The sequence below is a fragment of the Hordeum vulgare genome, chromosome 1H (assembly GCF_904849725.1).
Source record: "Hordeum vulgare subsp. vulgare chromosome 1H, MorexV3_pseudomolecules_assembly, whole genome shotgun sequence".
In the NCBI taxonomy this organism is placed as follows: domain Eukaryota; kingdom Viridiplantae; phylum Streptophyta; class Magnoliopsida; order Poales; family Poaceae; genus Hordeum; species Hordeum vulgare.
In genome coordinates, this window is record NC_058518.1 from 433031773 (window position 1) to 433052357 (window position 20585).

Consider the following 20585-nt stretch of genomic DNA (forward strand, 5'->3'; position numbering starts at 1 on the left):
ACACAGATGGTGAGACTGGAGAAGAATCCGAAGGTAAGCCAACAGTCATCCCCCACAATCGTAACGGTCGATGCATCGCGGAAGTTGTGGCTGGAGTAGAAACCGACGAGGTTGCTCAAGCAAGGCGGTAGCCCTTTGTGTCGATGTCAAGGTAACCGAGAGAGTAAGGTGGTGTAGCCGTGGGCGAGGTAGCCTTGCAAAGAACGTCGTGGTCGATGTCAAGTCGGCGTAGCCAGTGTCGAGGAAGTCATCGTGGAACCACGGGCACAAGGAGGCGCCGAGTTAGTCATGGGCGCAAAGGTGCGCCGGGAAGAAGACGTGGTTGACGACGCGTAGCGCCGGGTTTGCCAAGACCGGGGACACATCATGGACGAAGGCACACATCGGTGTTGCCACCCACGCATGCGTAGACGGACGAAGTCGATGTTGGCGATGCGCTAGTGCAGCAACAAAAGTCCTTCCCTGGCGCTTAGGAATTCTTCTTGTTACTTCTCTGGTTTGCGTCGGTTTTTCCCTTGAAGACGAAAGGGTGATGCAGCACAGGGGCAGTAAGTATTTCCCTCAGTTTGAGAACCAAGGTATCGATCCAGAAGGAGGGCCTCGTCAAGTCCAGAGTACCTGCGCAAACACAAACAAGCTTGCACCCAACGCTTCAAAGGGGTTGTCAATCCCTTCAAGATTGATTGCAAAGAGAGATCTGAAGGCGGAAAGTGCAACGAAGTAAAAAGTGTAAGGCTGAAAATGTGGTGTGGAGTAGACCCTGGAGGCCATAGTGTTCACTAGAGGCTTCTCTCATAATAGCAAATATCACGATGGGTGAACAAATTATTGTCGAGCAATTGATAGAACCGCGCAAAGTCATGACGATATCTAAGGCAATGATCATACATATAGGCATCACGTTCGAGACAAGTAGACCGATACTTTCTGCATCTACTACTATTACTCCACACATTGACCGCTATCCAGCATGCATCTAGTGTATTGAGTTCATGACGAACAGAGTAACGCCTTAAGCAAGATGACATGATGTAGAGGGATAAACTCAAACCAATGATGAAAACCCCATCTTTTTACCCTTGATGGCAACAACACGATGCGTGCCTCGCTACCCGTTCTGCCACTGGGTGAGGTCACCGCACGGTATGAACCCAAAACCAAGCACTTATCCCATTGCAAGAATCATAGATCTAGTTGGCCAGACAAAACCCACAACTCGAAGAGAATTACAAGGATACGAAATCATGCATAAGAGAGATCAGAAGAAACTCAAATAAGATTCATAGATAATTTGATCATAAATCCACAATTCATCGAATCTCGACAAACACACCTCAAAATAAGATTACATCGGATAGATCTCCATCAAGATCATGGAGAACTTTGTATTGAAGATCCAAGAGAGATAAGAAGCCATCTAGTTACTAGTTATGGACCCGTAGGTCTATGGTGAACTACTCACGCATCATCGGAGAGGTCATGGTGTTGATGAAGAAGCCCTCCGTGTCCAAATCCCCCCTCCGGCAGGGCACCAGGACATGCCCCAGATGGGATCTTGCGGAGACGGAAGTTTGCGGCAGCGGAAAAGTACTTTCGATGATCTCGTGTTTTTTTGGGATTTTTAGGGAATTTATAGGCGCAACCCCTACGTCAGGAGACGCTCAGGGGGCCCACAAGCCTGTATGGCGCGGCCTCCCCCCTGGCCGCGGGGTGGGGGCTTGTGGGGCCCCTGGATCTCCCCTGCCTTGGCTCCCAAGCTCCCCGATCTTCTTCCATTCCAGAAAAAATCTTTTCGGGGATTTTCTTCCGTTTGGACTCCGTTTCAAAATCTCCTCTGAAAGGGGTCAAAAACATGGAAAAAACATGAACTGGCACTTGGCACTGAGTTAATAGGTTAGTTCCAAAAAATATATAAAAGTCATGCAAAACATCCAAAGTTTGACAAGATAATAGCATGAAACCATCAAAAATTATAGATACATTGGAGACGTATCAAGCATCCCCAAGCTTAACTCCTGCTCGTCCTCGAGTAGGGAAGTAATAAAGAATGATTTTTTTATGTCGAATGCTACCTAGCATAGTTGTCCTTTGCAACTTCTTTCACGTGACATGAATGTTCAGATCCGTAAGATTCAAAACAATAGTTTGCTATTGACATGAAAACAGTAATACTTCAAGCAAACTAGCAAAGTAATCATGAACTTTCAAAATAACAAGGCCAAGGAAAGTTATCCCTACAAAATCATATAGTCTGGCTATGCTCCATCATCCTCACACAACTAATGTAAATCATGCACAACCCCGGTATTGGCCAAGTAATTGTTTTCGCACTCTTACTTTCTCAAACTTTTTATAACTATCACGCAATACATGAGCGCGAGCCATGGATATAGCACTATAGGTGGAATAGAGTGTGGTGGTGGTTGTGAGACAAAAAGGAGGAGATGGTCACATTGACTCGGCGTATCAATAGGCTATGGAGATGCCCATTAGTAGATATCAATGTGAATGAGTAGGGATTGCCATACAAAGGATGCACTAGAGCTATAAGTATGTGAAAACTCAAACGGAAAACTAGTGTGTGTGCATCCAACTTGCTTGCTCACGAAGACCTAGGGCAATTTTGAGGAAGCCCATCATTGGAATATACAAGCCAAGTTATATAATGAAGATTCCCACTAGCATATGGTAGTGAAAAAGCAAGAAGCTCTCAATCATGAAGAACATGGTGCTATCATGAAGCACACGTGTGGAAAAAGATAGTAGCATTGTCCCTTATCTCTTTTTCTCTCTTTTTTCTTTTTTTATTTGGGCTCTTAGGCCTCTTTTTTCTTTTCTTTTCTATTTTTTTTTTGTTTTGGGGCTCTTTGGCCTCTTTTTTTTATTTCCTCACATGGGACAATGCTCTAATAATGATGATCATCACACTTTTATTTACTCACAGCTCAAAGATCACAATGATGATGACTCCATAGGAAATGCCTCCGGCAGTGTACCAGGATGTGCAATGATCTAGCATGGCGTATGATGTTGAAACATCTCGCTAGCTATCTTACGATCATGCAATGGAAATATGAGAGTGACGGCACAAGTCATGAGACGGAACGGTGGGAGTTGCATGGCAATATATCTCGGAATGACTATGAAAATGCCATAGTAGGTAGATATGGTGGCTGTTTTGAGGAAGGAATTTGGTGGGTATGTGCACCGGTGAGAATTGCGCGGCACTAGAGAGGCTAGCAATGGTGGAAGGTGAAGGTGCATCTATACCATGGGCTCACATTAGTCATGAAGAACTCACATACTTGTTGCGAAAGATTTTATTAGAAATCGAAACAAAGTGCTAAACGCATACTGCGAGGGGAAGGGTTGGTAGGTGTAAACCATCGCGCGATCCCGACCTCAACACAAAGGATGACAATCAATAGATCAATTATGCTCTGACTTCCTAACATCGAGGTTCATCATACGTGCATGCTACGGGAATCACTAACTTCAACACAAGTATTTCTAGATTCACAACACCCTACTAACATAACTATTAATATTACCAAATCCATGTCTCAAAACTATTTGAGAGGAATCAAAACTTCTCTTTCTACTCAATGCACATGAAGATGGAGGTTTTTGCATCCTCTTTGGGTATCTATCCCTTTTGGGACTACTTTCATAGCATAGGCCAACTACCAAATCACGCACCGCCGTGCTCTAAAAGATATAAGTGAAGCACAAAGAACAAAAGTATCAAGCTAAAAAGATATAAGTGAAGCACTATGAGCATTCTAGCAAAAATCACGATGAGTGCTTATCTCTCTCTCTCAAAAAGGTGTGTAGCAAGGATGATTGTGACACAACAAAAGGAAAATACTCCTACGATACAAGACGCTCCAAGAAAAAACACATATCATGTGGTGAACAAAAATATAGCTCCAAGTAATTTTGCCGATGGATTTGTTGGGAAACGTCGCATGGGAAACAAAAAATTTCCTACGCGCACGAAGACCTATCATGGTGATGTCCATCTACGAGAGGGGATGAGTGATCTATGTACCCTTGTAGATCGTACAGCAGAAGCGTTAGTGAACGCGGTTGATGTAGTGGAATGTCCTCACGTCCCTCGATCCGCCCCGCGAACAATCCCGTGATCAGTCCCACGATCTAGTGCCGAACGGACGACACCTCCGCGTTCAGCACACGTACAGCTCGACGATGATCTCGGCCTTCTTGATCCAGCAAGAGAGACGGAGGGGTAGAAGAGTTCTCCGGCAGCGTGACGGCGCTCCGGAGGCTGGTGATGACCTTGTCTCAGCAGGGCTCCGCCCGAGCTCCGCAGAAACGCGATCTAGAGGAAAAACCGTGGAGGTATGTGGTCGGGCTGCCGTGGAAAAGTCGTCTCAAATCAGCCCCAATACCTCCGTATATATAGGTGGGAGGGAGGGGACCTTGCCTTGGGGCTCAAGGAGCCCCAAGGGGGTCGGCCGAGTCCAAGGGGGGAAGGCTCCCCCCCCCCAAACCGAGTTGGACTTGGTTTGGTGGGTGGGAGTCCTTCCCTTCCTTCCCACCTCCCTTTTTTTCTTTCTCTTTGATTTTCCTTTGTATGGCGCATAGAGCCCTTTTGGGCTGTCCCACCAGCCCACTAAGGGCTGGTGCGCCACCCTTATGGCCTATGGGCTTCCCCGGGGTGGGTTGCCCCCCCCCCCCCCGGTGAACTCCCCGAACCCATTCGTCATTCCCGGTACATTCCCGGTAACTCCGAAAACCTTCCGGTAATCAAATGAGGTCATCCTATATATCAATCTTCATTTCCGGACCATTCCGGAAACCCTCGTGACGTCCTTGATCTCATCCAGGACTCTGAACAACATTCGGTAACCAACCATATAACTCAAATACGCATAAAACAACGTCGAACCTTAAGTGTGCAGACCCTGCGGGTTCGAGAACTATGTAGACATGAACCGAGAGACTCCTCGGTCAATATCCAATAGCGGGACCTGGATGCCCATATTGGATCCTACATATTCTACGAAGATCTTATCGTTTGAACCTCGGTGCCAAGGATTCATATAATCCCGTATATCATTCCCTTTGTCCTTCGGTATGTTACTTGCCCGAGATTCGATCGTCAGTATCCGCATACCTATTTCAATCTCGTTTACCGGCAAGTCTCTTTACTCGTTCCGTAATACAAGATCCCGCAACTTACACTAAGTCACATTGCTTGCAAGGCTTGTGTGTGATGTTGTATTACCGAGTGGGCCCCGAGATACCTCTCCGTCACACGGAGTGACAAATCCCAGTCTTGATCCATACTAACTCAACTAACACCTTCGGAGATACCTGTAGAGCATCTTTATAGTCACCCAGTTACGTTGCGACGTTTGATACACACAAAGTATTCCTCCGGTGTCAGTGAGTTATATGATCTCATGGTCATAGGAATAAATACTTGACACGCAGAAAACAGTAGCAATAAAATGACACGATCAACATGCTACGTATATTAGTTTGGGTCTAGTCCATCACGTGATTCTCATAATGACGTGATCCAGTTATCAAGCAACAACACCTTGTTCATAATCAGAAGACACTGACTATCTTTGATCAACTGGCTAGCCAACTAGAGGCTTGCTAGGGACGGTGTTTTGTCTATGTATCCACACATGTAAATGAGTCTTCATTCAATACAATTATAGCATGGATAATAAACGATTATCTTGATACAGGAATTATAATAAGAACTATATTTATCATTGCCTCTAGGGCATAATTCCAACAGGATTGAAGACGAAAGAGGGGATGCCTTCCCGGGGCATCCCCAAGCTTAGGCTTTTTGGCGTCCTTGAATTTGGCTTGGGATGCCTTGGGCATCCCCAAGCTTGAGCTCTTTCCACTCCTTATCTCTTTGTCCATGAGAACATCACCCAAAACTTGAAAACTTCACAACACAAAACTTAAAGAGAAACTCGTGATAACATTAGTACAAGAAAACAAACTACCATTTCTTTTGGTACTGTATCAAACTTGAATTCTATCTATATTGATGATGGTCTACTGTATTCTCACTTTTCCATGGCTAGTACCCCCCATACTAACCATAGTTTCATCAAAACAAGCAACCAACTCAACAAAAACAGAATCTGTCAAAAACAGACCAGTCTGTAGCAATCTGTATACTTCGTATACTTTTGGTACCTCAAAAAATCTGAAAAATTACGACGGCCTGGGCAAAAGGCATATCAACCAACAGAAAAAAGAATCAACTCAAAATCTCTTTCTGAATAAAAATGAAAAATCATCTCTTGAGCGAAACGTTTGTGTCTTTTTCCAGCAGGATAAAAGAACCATTACCAAGACTAGTCATAAAGGTTTTGCTTGGCTCAAACACAAAAAAAACACAATCACAACAGAATTATGATGGTGTGGACGCAACAAAATAGAAAGAAAAAATATAAATTCATTGGGTTGCCTCCCAACAAGCGCTATTGTTTAACGCCCTTAGCTAGGCATAAGGATTTCAATGATGCTCACATAAAAGACAAGAATTGAAGCACAACGAGAACATCATAAGGCATGTGAAAATCACATCTAAGTCTAACATACTTCCTATGCATAGGCATTTTATAGGAGAACAAATTGGCAAGACAACCAATAGTTACCAAATGCAAGGAAGAAGAAAGAGACAATAGCAATCTCAACATAACGAGAGGTAATTTGGTAACATGAAAGTTTCTACCATAATATGTTTCTCTCTCATAGTAATTACATGTGGGATCATAATCAAATTCAACAAAATAGCTATCACAAAGGATATTCTTTTCATGATCCACATGCATGCAAAGTTGACGCTCTTCAAAAATGGTGGGATTATCATCAACTAAAGTCATGACTTCTCCAAACCCACTTTCAATATTATTGCAAATATCATTGCAACAAGTAGTGGACAAAGCAAAACTAGCATCCCCAAGCTTAGGATTTTGCATATTTTTAGCATGATTGTCATTAATAGAATTTATAATGAAATCATTGGAATCATGCTTTTCATTCTAGGAGCCCTCGTGAATCACTTCATAAATTTCCTCATCACGATTTTCAGATTCACGCATCTCGAGCAAAACTCCATAAAGATAGTCAAGTGCACTCAACTCACTAGCAATTGGATCAACATAATTGGATCTCTTAAAGAGATTAGCAAGTTGATGAGGATCCATATCACTAGATTTTCAGCAAGCGAAGATGCAAGCATATTGAAGGCACATAGCACGCAAGCAAAGGAAAGGCAAGTGAGAAAAACGGTGAACGAAAAGGCGAACGAAAAAAGGCAAATTGGTGAAGTGGGGGAGAGGAAAACGATAGGCAACTGGCAAACAAAGTAAATGCAAGAGATGAGTTTGTGACACCTACTTGGATGAGTTCTTGACTTGATCTTCCTCCCCGGAAACGGCGCCAGAAATTCTTCTACTGCGGCAAAAAAAAGTCCTTCCCTGGCGCTTAGGAATTCTTCTTGTTACTTCTCTGGTTTGTGTCGGTTTTTCCCTTGAAGAGGAAAGGGTGATGCAGCACAGGAGCAGTAAGTATTTCCCTCAGTTTGAGAACCAAGGTATCAATCCAGAAGGAGGGCCTCGTCAAGTCCAGAGTACCTGCGCAAACACAAACAAGCTTGCACCCAACGCTTCAAAGGGGTTGTCAATCCCTTCAAGATTGTTTGCAAAGTGAGATCTGAAGGCGGAAAGTGCAACAAAGTAAAAGGTGTAAGGCTGAAAATATGGTGTGGAGTAGACCCTGGGGGCCATTGTGTTCACTAGAGGCTTCTCTCATAATAGCAAATATCACGGTGGGTGAACAAATTATTATCGAGCAATTGATAGAACCGCGCAAAGTCATGACGATATCTAAGGCAATGATCATACATATAGGCATCACGTCTGAGACAAGTAGACCGATACTTTCTGCATCTACTATTATTACTCCACACATCGACCGCTATCCAGCATGCATCTAGTGTATTGAGTTCATGACGAACAGAGTAACGCCTTAAGCAAGATGACATGATGTAGACGGATAATCTCAAACCAATAATGAAAACCCCATCTTATTACCCTTGATGGCAACAACACGATGCGTGCCTCGCTACCCCTTCTGCCACTGGGTGAGGTCACCGCACGGTATGAACCCAAAACCAAGCACTTCTCCCATTGCAAGAATCATAGATCTAGTTGGCCGCACAAAACCCACAACTCGAAGAGAATTACAAGGATATGAAATCATGCATAAGAGAGATCAGAAGAAACTCAAATAAGATTCATAAATAATCTGATCATAAATCCACAATTCATCGGATCTTGACAAACACACCGCAAAAGAAGATTACATCGGATAGATCTCCATGAAGATCATGGAGAACTTTGTATTGAAGATCCAAGAGAGAGAAGAAGCCATCTAGTTACTAGCTATGGACCCGTAGGTCTATGGTGAACTACTCATGCATCATCTGAGAGGTCATGGTGTTGATGAAGAAGCCCTCCGTGTCCGAATCCCCCTCCGGCAGGGCACCAGGACGTGCCCCAGATGGGATCTTGCGGAGACAGAAGCTTGCAGCGGCGGAAAAGTACTTTCGATGATCTCTTGATTTTTTTTTGGGATTTTTAGGGAATTTATAGGCGCAACCCCTAGGTTAGGGGACGCTCAGGGGGGCCACAAGCCTGGATGGCGCAGCCTCCCCCTTGGCCGCGGGGTGGGGGCTTATGGGGCCCCTGGGGCTCCCAAGCTCCCCGATCTTCTTCCGTTCCAGAAAAAATCATTTTGGGGATTTTCTTCCGTTTGGACTCCATTTCAAAATCTCCTCTGAAAGGGGTCAAAAACATGGAAAAACAGGAACTGGCACTTGGCACTGAGTTAATAAGTTAGTTCCAAAAAATATATAAAAGTCATGCAAAACATCCAAAGTTTGACAAGATAATAGCATGAAACCATCAAAAATTATAGATACGTTGGAGACGTATCATGCGCCGCCAAGCTTGCCAGGCCTATGAGCACATCGGGGATGAAGGCACACATTCGTGTTGCCAGCACCGGGCATGCAGAGACGGGGACCCACCCACAACCTGTACGCCATGTCGAGGAGGCTAGCAGATAAGGACTCGACGATGGGAGCGGTGCAAACAGGCGGGGCCGATGTTGCCCGCAATGGTCGGAGTAGATGAAGTGGTCGGGGAAGACAACGACGAGGCTGGCGATGAGCTGGTGCTGGACGAAGATGAAGGAGGTGGACGGGCGGTGCGGCTCGGGTGACCGAGCTGTAGCAGCGCAAAAGGAGAGTGGCGGCGATGGCCTCATGGCGGCGGCGGCGGATGGTTAAGAGCGTGGCGGCTATGCTCGAAGTAGGCGAGGAAGATCCCGACAACATGACGAAGACTGGCCTGGATGACGGTGTTCCCGCATCGAAGGAGATGGCGCGGCGCATACCATCGGAAGTCGACGCGCGGGGATGGCGGAGTGGACCAAGCGCCGTGTTGCTACGACCCGAAGGGGCGACGAAGCGGCAACGCGCGGGTCGGGTGGCGGCGTAGACGGCATGCCGCAACGCTACAGCCCGAAGAAGCGATGCAGTGGCGGTGCATGGGTCTGTGCAGCCACGGGGACGACCTCGGACGGCTGCGGGGACCGTGTGCCGCTGCACTACTGCTCGAAAGGGCGATGTAGCAGTGGCTCACGGGTCGAGGCAACCGCGGGGAGAACACTGGGCGGCGGCGCTGTGGCCCGACGGGGCAACACAGCGGCAGCCCGTTGCTCGATCGATGGAGGGGCGCGATGTACTCGGGACAACCTTGACAAGACCTGCGGAGGCGCATGCAACCAACTGATTAGGTCAGTCGCACGGCGTGGATGGAGTCGATCGCGGCGGGCGGATGATCAACTCGATCGCACGTGAGGTCGGGGGCGCTGCTCGATGATGATGACGGCATCGTGGACGATGATGTGGGGTGGCCGAGCAGACCAAGGCGAGGGCGACCAACGGGGAACGGCATGCGAGAGGAGGCCAACGATGGGTCGGGCAGCCCGAGGCAGCCGATAGGCCCGACGTAGCCGGCAAGTCGAGGTAGCCGGCAGGCCCGGCGCAGTGGCAAGACCGGCAACCGGCGAGAGGGCCGACAGCCGAGGCAGCTGGCAGGCCTAAGGCAGCCGACGTTCCCGAGGCGGCCGACGAGTGGCGATGAAGACAGAAGGTGGGTGATGCAGGCATCCTGTTTAGAGCGGGGCGGCGACGACGGCGTAAAGTGACGGGCGGGCAGATGCGCTGACGACGACCATGACGGGCTGCCGTGTCGTGCAAGGCCGTCGGGTCGAAGTAGAGGTCGGCTGGTCATGCCTAGGTCGGAGTAGAGGCGCGCAGGTGTCGACGGCGGCGGCGGGCGACGAAACCCGATATTAGATCGGAAAACCAAAAACGAAGAACATCGATCAAGAGACCGGCAAATGGGAGAAAAACCCGGATCAAGAGACCGGGAAAAAACTCTCTAGGGCAGCCGTTCAACAAGACCGGCGGACGAACCATAGGTACGGCAGGCGCGGCACCCGGTGACGGACATGGAGGCCGACCGCCTCGAGGGCGGCGCACGGTGCGGAAGCGGCTCGCGACGGCTAGGTCTAGAAACTTGTGGCAGCTACCATGTTGAACGGGAGAATAGAGGGATTGGTGGAATAGTTGTTGTATTGCTTGAACCTCATGGACATATATATAGGAGGACATGATCAACTTGAAATACAAGACAAGCTAAAATAATTCCTAGTCTATCTTATGTTTCCTAACTAATCACGATACTCAACACACTCATGCATCTTTTATCATAGAAAAATTAGAATTCTTTAAACTTTTTTATTTTTTTCGATTTTACTGTCATCAATTGCATCTGAGCTCGGGTTCCGGAATGAATTAGAGCAAGTACAATAAGGTACAGTCAGCGGGCTGTAAGGATTAAAATACTATATTTTTGCAAAGTTAGATGAGAGAGAAGAGGAGAGAGAAGGGAAGCGGGCTCTTCATAAAGAGCTAGCTCTAGCACGTGCTCCTAGTTGGTTTGTGAGAATTAAAGATTGACCATATATGATAAAAGTAGTACGTTTTTATAGCTAATCATTATATAAGTTGACTATTAACCATGCTCTTATCGAGATTCCCCCATTACATATATTAGCAAAAGGGCCCGTGCGTTGCAACGGAAGAAAAAAAAATACCACACGCTCTTAATTTATAAAAATTGATCTATAATCTAAGAATTTTTAGTTACAACACAAACAAAGATGAACTTACCCTACAAAAGTGTAATTCAAGATTTCCACTGTCCATATGCCGCATGGGAGCAGAAAATAGATTCAAAATCCATCAACCACTCTGTATGCATATATGGCCGATGTTGTGTACGCCGGGCGCCGCTGTGCTCGCATGCATACTGTCGTACGTGAGTGAAAGAAATCAAGATGAACTAATCCAGAAGCCATTGGGGCAAAAAAAAAATTGTTCGCGGTCTAGTTGGTGGTATACAATCTGGCAACCTATCATAGGTAGTTGGCCTCTTCCACAAGTAGTCCATTTCATCTTCTCCTCCTAATTCATATCGCTTGATTTGAATCAGCCTGATAGAAGAAGAAAAACAATTAAACAAAAATCACTTTGATTTGAATCAGCTTGATAGAAGAAAAGAAGAAAAGGTAAAAAAAGAAAAAATAAATAAACAAAGATTGCTTGATTGACTCAACCTAGATTCGAACCCAGTGTCCTGGGAACAAGGAACGCGCTATCGCCAGAATGCTAGCTTAGCTTTGTTGCCAAAACAGCGGTTCAACCTGATATAAACCAATACATGGCAGAACGAGAACCGTTTTTTTTAATTTATAGATGGCATAGTGGGTAATTTTAAACAACTTTAGAGGTACTGTTTATGACGTATGACAGAAGCATTGTTTGTTTTATTACTCCCTCCTTTCCGGTTTATAGGGCTTAAATCTGAAATTTCATCAACCAAGGTGAATTGTAAGTGGATGGGACTAGTTTTAACTAGCCAATGAAATATTTCTCACATATTCAATTTTCAAGGCAATAAATGTAGCATCCTCCTTCTCATTGGACTTGCATGATGGATGTAACAAACGATGCATGCATAGCCACTCATCTCCTTTCTCTAAACTCTATGAATTAAATATGATGTGGGACTCAAAGCACTTTAACTCAATTAGACTCAAAATGAGTTTAATATAATAGAAATCTATTTTTTTTAGATGAACCCTATAAACCAGAAAGGAGGGAGTAGTAGGTAGAGATAGAGATAGAGATGATATTCCGACCAACTAAGCTTGTGAGTACTAGTAGTAGCCGCCTGTGGGCGCAGCAGGGGCCGCCGCGTGGCCTTCGGCAGGACCCGGTCTGTACTACTAGTCGCGCGCCGAAATCCAAATCCAAATCGCGATGTGAACGCGGCAAACGGAGTTGCGGCTCGGCGTGAGGTCCCCCGCTCTCTCGGTGCGCTGCCGGTGGTCTACCCGCGCCGTGCCGCTGCCCACGTCCGCCCACCTGGACTGGTTGGTTGTCTGTCTCCACGACCTCTCATCCCTCCCTGTGCCGTGCATCTCACACCCGTATCTGCCTTCTCCGTATTATTCTTGGGCGTCGTTCTCCCTCCCGGTAGGTTACGCACACGACACACACACCATGAGACAGATGAGGGCTTGTCTGCGACGACGGGGCACCTAATGCGCAGCTAGCTTAGCATAAGTAGGTGCGCTTAAGTAGGTGACGGCTGGACCGATCCTCTGATTCTGGATATTTGCGCCCTGGGGCCAGACGGAATTGCCCGAGTTTAGCTACGTCCAGATTCAGGTTCATGTAAGCATGTCACCACGAACTGTACTGGTACTGGTAGTACTGCATACCTGATGCCTCTGATTCTCAAGTCTGAACTACTCATGCTTACTAAAAGGAAGACCATGGCATGGCACTCGCATGGACGGCCCGGCCCGGCCCTGCCATCCTATCGACTACGTACAGTACGTACTAGCGATGCCGATATGTGTGCAAGGGCGATGAGTAGGACGAGTGGCCAGAGCACTGAACTGAAAGCGAGCTTTTCCCACATGACCACCATTGTCCAAATCGCATTTCACAACTCGCAACTAGCTTTCTCCCGGACGGTGACCCTTTTTTGCTTCGGACGAGGCGACGAGCGGTAGTACTATACTCACTGCTGTAGCAGCAGCTAGCTTTGCACGGAAGAAAGAAAAACATAGGCCTGTGGTCGACTCAGCCAATCACACAAAGAAAAAGAAAATCAACAATTCAGGTCCCTGTCCCCCCAGGCTAGCGGCGAGAACTGTCTGGACGGAGAAGAGGGGGGGGGGGGGGGGGGGGGGAGGTTGTTGGGCGACGCCTCTTTCCTCACTCCCTCCGTTCTTTCACCCTCTGGTGGTGTAATGTAATGCAATCGACTAATGTTGATCGTGGTTGGTGGCAGGTGTTGTTGGGTGCTGGACCACGACACCGCCCATTCGTGACCTCGATCGATCCTCACCTCACCTCCTCTCTTTCACTCCCCACGCCGGCCCGGCCTGACTAACTGAACTACTCGAGTGATGGATCCACCATGGAACTTTCACTCCATAAACGTGGTTGTGCCCTGCATGTTCTCGGGGAGAAAAAGGACGTACTTGGCCTTGGTGGTGGTGTCTGCGTGTCGCGGTGTCGATGTCATGTGTTCCTCTCGGGCTCTCGGCCGCATAATAAACATGCAACTGCACCTGTCGGCTACGTCAGATCTCGCTCCGATCCGCTGGAAATGACCACTAATCAAACTGATTCATATATAAAAGTCCGAGCGTTCCAAACATGCTCTTAGTTTAGTTTGGAAATTGCTGTGACTGACGAGGAGGTCTTATCCGTTGGAGGATTTCCTGGGCTTCTTTCCCCGTCCTTGGACGCAGGATCGAGCGGCGAGTTTCTTGCGTCGTCCTGCACCGTCGCATTCGCGGTCAGTACGTACGGTGGATTGGAAGGCGACGGCACGGCACGGCACGGCTCGGCGTCCCCGTCAGCGTCGTGGGCTCGCTCGCGCTGCAGACAGATTGGCCGCCGGCTGCTATTTCTCCGGTCGTACTTCGGTTTTATGTCCTCGCCGTCGTTAATCACGAGGCTGCTTCCGTGCTTCGGTCGGGAATCGATCAGCTACGCCTACGCACCAAGCAGTGACGGACTCATTGTGATATCACGAGTAGTAGTACGAATAGTACTCCCTCTCTATCTAAATACTTAGCCTGCTCGTAAGGCCATGTTTGGTAGAAGTGAATTGTGAAGGTTCAAAGAGGAGGGGACTTGAGGAAATTTGATGAATCCCTTTCTTCCATCCAATCCTCTTAAATCCTCGGGAATTTGCTTCCATCAGTTCATGGAAGAGGGTCCTGTAACACATGTATAGAAAGAGATTGAAGGGAAATGGAGGGGATTCGGCTAAGCAAATCCCTCTTACCAAATGGGCGCCCAAGGTTCTTTGGGGTTTCTGGCCCTCCCGAAAATTTTCCTCTCGAAACCTCCTGAATCCCCCCGTGTCAAACGAGCCATAATGGTAGTATCATAGGTACTATCATGCATGTCAACTAAGCACTTTTAATGAGGTGGCATATAATTAAATGAAGAAAGAGAAGATTGAGTATCATATCATGATACCGTATCATATTAAATGATGTGTTACTACTATGTGTCTTGCATGGCAATAAATGAACTACATTATGATACTAACATATGATATTATGCATTAGGGATGTAGTATCATACACTACTATCATAAACATATGATATTATGCATTAGGGATGTAGTATCATACACTACTATCATAAACATATGATATTATGCATTAGGGATGTAGTATCATACACTACTATCATAAACATGATACTACCCATTACAACCAGCCTTATTTATTTATTTTGACAAATACTCCCACTTTATTCGAAAACAAGGTTTATCATATCGTTTACAATTGCTGGTATAATCTCCGTAGGAGCTGAGTCCATCCAGCAACTTGGAGCAGAAAATTTAGCTAACTTAGCCAATTCATGTGCTACCATATTACTCTCTCTAAAACAGTGTTTAAATATAACATGGGTAAAGTCCGAACCCATGAAGTAACAATCTTCAATGATAGCTGATGCACTTGATGATGATTATCCAGTCTTAAGGGCCTCCACGACCTCCAGATTATCAGAGTTGATCACAACCTTACTGCACCCTAGGGTTTTAGCAAGATTCATACCAAATCTGACCGCCAGTGCTTCCGCCATGTTCGGATCATAGCAGATTTCAATCTTCTCATTCGCCGCCGCTATGAACTGACCATTTTGATCCCTGACTATGGCCCCAACCGAACCTTGGAGGAGATCTTGATCAAACCCCGCGTCGACATTTAGTTTCACATATCCCTTCGGTGGCTTCTCCCATCCGCCTGAACGAATCTTGGCGTTGTGAGCACAAGCAATAGTAAAGTTGGCCAAAAGTCCACGTATGGCTAGAGCGATTCTAGAGGCTGACTGTATTTCTTCCCCATGGTAAATCTTTCTGTGCTCAAACCATAAGTACCAAGCAGTGGTAGCAACCATCTCTCTCAGATTAGGACATCCAAGAATATTAATTTCTGATGCATCCATATGTAGCAGCTCTAGAACTACTTCCTCTCCCGATTTGTATTTAGCACACTTCTTCTTGATTATGTCATACAATCCCAGCTGTCTCCATACCTCACACGATCTTTGACATTCAAACAAAAAGTGTCGGATACTGTCCAGCCCCAGCTTGCATTCTGGGCACTGCTCTTTGACCTTCATATGCTTAGAAGCTAAAACCGCTCGACATGGAATGGCTGCGTGCATAACCCTCCAGATAAAAAATATAATTTTTGCTGGGCATTCCAAGCTCCATATCAGCTTCCATTTGTCATCTGGAGATGAAGATCATGTGGTGACCTGTGTTACTGCTCCAAAGCGAAAGTTCCATTCGGTTTGGTAAGTTGATCGAACTGAAAAGAGACCATTCTTCGCAGGGCTCCATGCAACAAAGTCCGTCATTTCATGTAAGGGCACAGGGATCGCTAGGATCCTTTGCACATCCACCGGCCAGAATGTTTGATTCACCAGCTGAGTATCCCAGTCCCCTGTCATCGGATCTATCAGATCAGATACTCTGGAGAGTAAATTGTTTCCTTTTCTTGTCAACACTCTTTTGTTCGGCGAATTCGGAATCCAGGGGTCCTCCCATATCTTAACTTTTTGGCCATCACCAATCCTCCAGATATACCCCCGTTTTAGTGTATCTACACCTGCCATGATGCTCTGCCATGTGAATGATGATTTTGGTTTAATCACCGCATCCAGTAGGTCACTTCCTGGGTAGTACTTTGCCTTGAGAATGGTCGCACATAGTGATTCCGGCGAGTCAATAAGGCGCCAGGCCTGTTTTGCTAGGAGGGCCAGATTGAAGCAGTGTATATCCCTAAACCCCATACCTCCAAACTTTTTAGGTATACACATCTTCCTCCACGAGAACCAATGCATCTTTCTAGTCGTTGCACCATCACCCCACCAAAATCTAGATATCGCGTCTGTGATTCCCTTGCATATTTTTTTAGGAATTTTGAAGACGGACATCGCATAAGTTGGTATGGCTTGTGCTACTGACTTCAGAAGCACCTCTTTACCCCCTGAAGATAAGCATCTCTCTTTCCAACCCATTAGTCGCTGGACCAACCGATCGGTCAAATATTGAAAGTCATCACTCTTATCGACTCCCAGAGTAGATGGAAGACCCAAGTATCTATCATTCAGCGCTTCTGTCATGATCCCCAAGGTAGTACATACACTGGTTTTAACAATGACATCCGTACTTGGACTGAAGAAAATGCTTGATTTCTGAACACTGACCAGCTGACCCGAAGCAGCGCAATATCGGTCCAAGATTGCTTTTAGGCAGGAAGCATTAGCTGCATTCGCCTTCATCAGGATCAGAGAATCATCTGCAAATAGCAAATTTGTAACCGCCGGTGCATCCCTACAGACTTGGACACCCACCAGTTCCCCTTTGTTCTCAGCTTGCGATAAGAGAGCCGTGAGCCCTTCCGTGCAAAGGAGGAAAAGGTACGGCGATAGAGGATCCCCCTGCCGCATGCCTCTTGTGGGTTTAAAGGCTTCAGTTTCCGTTGTATTGTACTTCACCCTGTACTCAACCGAGGAGATACATACCATAATCATCTTCACCCAGTATGCATGGAATCCAAGTTTTAAGAGAATAGCCTCCAAAAACACCCATTCAACCCGATCATATGCTTTATGCATATCCAGCTTGACCGCGCACCACCCCTCTTTGCTTGTTTTCTTCTGCTTAATAGTGTGCAGACTTTCATAAGCGATGAGAACGTTATCTGTTATTAGTCTCCCTGGGACAAACGCACTCTGGGTGGGGTTGATAATATCCGGCAGGAACGGTTTCAATCTCGTGGCTATCATCTTCGAGATCACCTTATAAACAACATTACATAAGCTGATAGGACGGAACTGTGAGACTTTTTCTGGGGAATTTACCTTAGGAATCATCACTATTGTTGTTTCGTTCCACCCTTGGGGCATCACCTGCAAATTAACTGCATTTAGTACCTCAGTTACCAGATCATCTCCTAGCATGGACCAAAATCGCTTGTAGAAGACTGCATGAAGACCATCTGGTCCAGGGGCTTTAAGGTCACCAATAGAGAAAAGTGCGTTCTTAACATCCTCTGCAGTGTATGGGGACATAAGAACTTCATTCATATTCGATATAATTTTGGAATGCACCTGATCCAGAATGGCAGCATCTGGTTCTGCAACTTGAGAAGTAAACAGTTCGGTGAAGTACCCTGTTATGATCGAATTGATATCATTTGTGTCCTCTCTCCACGCCCCCATATCATCCATCAGTCTCTTAATACAATTCTTCTTCTTTCGGGCCGAAGCAGCTTTATGGAAGAACGAAGAATTTCTGTCTCCGTGCAGTAGCCAGTTTGCTCTTGCTCGCTGTAACCAGATTATCTCCTCTTGGTCCAACAAACTCTCTATCAATACTTGAATTTCCTTAATTCTTTGTCTGGTCTCAATGGTTCGCTGCCCTCTTCTTGCTAGCTCAAGTTCTTTCTCTAGTTTTTTGATACGAGTCTTTGGCCCTTTCAGGGTTTCTCGGTCCCATTGAAGAAAATCCAACTTAACAGCCCGTGTTCTTTCAGACAATGTTGGCCCAACTCCCGCTAGATGAGCTCGCTGCCATGCCGTATTAACTATCTCATTTACAGTTTCTTCGCTCAGCCATCTTGCTTCGAAACTCCTTTCCACTTTTGGCTGATGTGAAAGCACATCAGCATGTAGTTTGTGTCCAAAACCAGGGGACGATGGTCTGAGTGTGTATGGTGTTCGTGGACAACGGCTGCATATGGGAATCTTTCTGCCCACTTTTCGTTACAAATAGCTCTATCAAGACATTCCTTTATCACCCCCCCAACTCCATGTAAAATCATCTCCAATAACTTCCTGCAGTCCACACTCCTCTACACAGTCTCTAAAATTCTGCATATAGTGCTGTGGTCTGGTATTCCCCCCTTCCTTTTCACTGGCTAGCAATATCTCATTAAAGTCCCCTATGATCATCCAAGGCCCCTCCATATTACCATGCAATGTTCTCATTTGACTCCAGGACAAATGTTTTAGTTCCCAACTAGGTTCCCCATAGAATCCAGTCAGACGCCATGGAACTGAGTTGCCTTCCTTTACAAACCCATCAATGATATTAGATGAAGAGAAGTTCAACACCACTTCAATTGAGTTATTGTAGAATAAAGCGAGGCCGCCCGAGCGGCCATTACTTTCAACTGCATGCACCTGATCAAACCCCAATTTTATTCGAATCTCATTTGCCTTCACCTTATTTAGATGCGATTCAGACAAAAAAAACACATCCGCTCTCACCCGCCCTTGCAGATGCAAGAGCTCTCGAACTGCCGTAGACGAGAGCATCCCACGGCAGTTCCAAGCTAGGGTTTTCATTGCTCCCCGCGGTCCTCCACCTGGGAGGCCGCCGATTCATTCTCTGGCTCTTGTGCTACCGCTTCACCATCTACCCCCTTCAACTTCTTCTTGTTAGCGTTCTTCTGTGGGGTTCCCACTGGATCAGAGTATCCAGCATCTCCCCCAACAAAAATATCCACCATGTTCGCTGTATTACCCATCGACACCATAGCTCCTACTACCCCTTGGGGGATAACCTCCCTGTTACAGTTTGGAGTCGCCCCTGAATCTGCTGCACATCGCTTACGCAATACATTAGTGTCCATAGCCATAATCACATGTGATCTGGTAGCATCCTGGCCCATATTTGCAGCATTCTCTGTCCTCGCAATTCCTTCCCCCGTCATCTCTGGCTGAATTGTGTTCATGTTGTTCTCCGGGTCATGCACCGTCTACTTATTATAAACATTATTATATCGCCAATTAGCGAACTCATTCAGACCTTGGCCTCGCCCTCTTCCAAATGCTCCTGGCCCATTATCCTCCTCTTCTCCATATCCTCTACCATTGTCTGGTCCGAAGGGGCGATCATCTCTCCCTCGACCTCTATTGCTTCGGCCTCCGCGGCCACCTCCCCTGCCCCTTCTCGGGGCCAGAATAAACTCCCCCCATTCAAATTTGCTTGCATCATGTTCTCCCGTGCCACACTCCTCATACCAGTGCCCCGTCAGACCGCATGCATGGCAGAAGGTGGGAAGCTTCTCGAACTTCACCAAGTATGTCTTAGTAACTCCCCCCTTCGTGATACCAACCACACGGATGAGCTTTTTATTCACATCCAACTTAACTCTCACTCTAATGAACTCACCAACAAAGCCATTGGGGAGCTTGACCTCAACTTCTTGAACCTCTCCAACCCGTTGGGCTAGGTTTCCCAAAGCTTTTTCACTTTTCAGAACTCCATCAGGTAGCTTATGGATTTGAGCCCAAGTCTCAAGCTTGTCTAATTTAATTTTCTCTGGGTTAGTAAACCCATCATACTCAGCCATTATAACTGCGTATCCTTTAAAGTCCCACGGTCCTTGGTGAACAGCCTTATTCCAATCACCAAGACAATTAAATTGGATTGAGAACAAGTTTTCACCAATCCTTCTCCATGTCACCTTGAGAGCTGGATTCCAAGCTGCCCTCATATCTGCGATTAGGGCGCTGTGACTATAGGACTTTGATGTGAGTAGCCGCCCTAATGCTAACCACTTCGGCTTGATCTCTTGTGCATCCAATTCTTCCTCCCAGATCAGGTCATCAGCCTCATCCTCTTGCAACGTCAGTCTCTCTAGAAGACTGCTTGTTGATCCCATCTCTCCATCACGATTCCCCATCTTGTCCTGCGATTCCGACATCCTAGGATGTCCGGCACGTCACAGTAGATCGAAAACCCTAAACCCTCGCCTAGCCTCTCCACCGGTCCAGAAACCACAGGGGATCCTGGGTGACGGGGTGAAAAGGAGAAGGGAAGGGG